This window comes from Chanos chanos, chromosome 9 (genome assembly GCF_902362185.1).
Source record: "Chanos chanos chromosome 9, fChaCha1.1, whole genome shotgun sequence".
In the NCBI taxonomy this organism is placed as follows: Eukaryota; Metazoa; Chordata; class Actinopteri; order Gonorynchiformes; family Chanidae; genus Chanos; species Chanos chanos.
The window spans coordinates 36,898,519-36,901,018 of record NC_044503.1 but is presented as its reverse complement, the minus strand read 5'-3'; the positions used below and the strand labels follow the sequence as shown (position 1 = coordinate 36,901,018).

The 2,500-nt window shown below is 43.5% G+C and overlaps 1 protein-coding gene across 1 annotated transcript in view; it reads right to left on the bottom strand.

The window, feature by feature from the left end:
* Positions 1-2,500, bottom strand: part of LOC115821732 (ribonuclease inhibitor-like) — a 21,768-nt gene that overhangs the window by 1,895 nt on the left and 17,373 nt on the right. The gene's annotated exons all lie outside the window — the stretch shown is intronic.

Below are 2,500 nucleotides of genomic sequence, written 5' to 3'. Positions count from 1 at the left end.
TGTGAGAGAGAGAGAGAGAGAGAGAGAATCTGAGTGTGGAAGAGAGAGACACAGAGTGAATAAATATGTGTGTGTGAGAGAGGGAGTGAGAGAGAGAAAGAGGGAGAGAGTGTATGTGTGTTGGTGTGTGTGAGAGTGTATATTTAATGAGTTATTTCTCATCCATATTGATGAGAACTGTGTTTACAACACAAAAGAATAAGATAAACAAACAACAATTCTCACTGAAGAAAACAAATCTCTGGAAATGGACAAGTTTTTATTATTACACTCACAGATGTCTGATACATAAAACTCTGACTGTACTTTATACACACACTTTTGTGTTTGTGCTTTTGAGTGTGTGTGTGTGTGTGTGTGTGTGTTTTATTTTATCTGACACAGAGACACTGAGGAGTTATCATAAACATAAAACCCTGCATAGAGGGGTTCAGTGAATGTGCAGCAGAATGTGTGTAAGTGTGTGAGTGTGTGTGTGTCAGAGGAGACACTGTAGAAGGACACAGTTCCAGACGACCAGTCCAGATACACTCCTAATGTGTATGTGTGTGAGGGGTGGTGAGGTATGACAGTTTCCTGATTATTATGACGGGCAGTGTAACTGTTACCAAAGCATCTCAGACTCCAGGAATTTTCATTGTTTCCAAACACACAGTCATCACTCCATCCTTTCCTCCTGATTCCTTTATATGTCACTGATATATCAGCATCTCCACTCCACTCAGTCTCCCAGTAACAGCGTCCAGTCAGACTCTCTCTACAAGTGACCTGCCACCACTTATCAAATCTCTCTAATGATCAGGATACAACTGATTCTCTCTCACATATGTCACCTTTCTGTTCCCCTCAGACAGAGAGAGTTGTGTGTTTGCTGTGTTTGGGTCCAGTGTGAGATCACAGGCATCTACAGAGAAGAAGAGAAATTAGAGGAGAAAGCATATCACACACTCTCAGCTCTGTGTGTATGTGTGTGTGTGTATTTGTGTGTGTGTGTTCGTGAGTGTGCGTGTGTGTGTGTGTGTTTGTATGTGTGTGTGCACTTACACTCTAGTAGTTCTTGTCGTTTTTTAATCCATGATCCATGATCAACACTGAAACAAAGAAAACACAGAACAGATCATTGATGAGAGTGCTGGGCGGTAACTGGAGGAGAGACTTTGTACTCTGCAATATGTGGACAAACAAATGTTTCAATGATTCTGAGGTTAAACGCTGCACAGACTCTCCCCATGTACCCCTGTTCTCTCTCTCTCTCTCTCTCTCTCTCTCTCTCTCTCTCTCTCTCTTTCTGACCCTTTCTATCTCTATTCATCCCTCCTTGACCCTTTCAGTCACTCACCAAATTCCAAGGAGTGTCTCCTCCCTTCAGGCAGAAACACCCCCAAAAGGATAGCAGCACCCCCCCCCCCCCCACACCCCCGTCTGCAAATCAGATCAAATGCCAGACTCCCTGCTATCCTACAGTTCAGCTTTCAGTTCAGCTTTCGGTCCACCGGTCCACTGCTGCCACCCTCAGATTATCCGGTGTCTGTCCTACCTGAACATGGCTGGACCTCCTCTTCTCCTTCTTTTCTCCCCTTTTCCTGTCCTCTCCTTCCCTCACTACCCCTCTTTTCTGTGTAAGTGACTCCACTACAACATCACTCAGGTAGTTCTTCTGGTTAAGCATGTCTCTTCTTGAGTAATGCCTCATATTCGCGTAGTTGTTCATTCTGTACCGTTTGAATTTGATCGCTGTAATAAACGTGTACGTTCATATTCTGGGTACATGATACATTATTTCCAGGTTGCTGAATGTGGTGATCCAGGACTTTAGTTAGCTATAGAAGTATTGAGTTTGAAGAGTATCACTGCACTTGCTACTTTAATGCTGTTGTTTATTATATGTAAAGGCTGGTGAAGAGTTATTTTGATTCATTTCTAGGTTCAGTGATCAGAGCGCTGAGCTGCAAATAGAGTTTTTCAGGATATCTGTAATGTCACTGGGTTCAGGTTCTGAAATAGGGTTATTGTTATGGTCATGTGATATTAGTGTTAAGCCCAGTATTCACAGGGAACCATTCACCAGAGTTTCCCTTTACCATTGGCAAGACAGGGCATTAATTCATTTCAACGAATTGAATGACTCCCAGTTTCCTGTAACTAAAGAATACCAGCCTAACCTATCCCTAACCTTCACCCTAACCCTAACCTTAAGTCTAACTGTCCAGAAATGTTTGGACACTTTTTCATTTGCAAATAATGACAATAAACTTCAGAAAAACACAGTTCACTTGGTGGGGAACAGCATTTTGTGTCTAACACTGATTTTGAGCCCCACACTGTGAGTGTGGAGTCAGGACGCAACCCCCAGCAGGCTAGATTTGCCTAACACACACACACACACACACGCACACATATGCACACACGCACACAGACACACACACGTGCACACACACACACACACACACACATGCACACATATGCACACACGCGCACAGACACACACGCACACGCACGC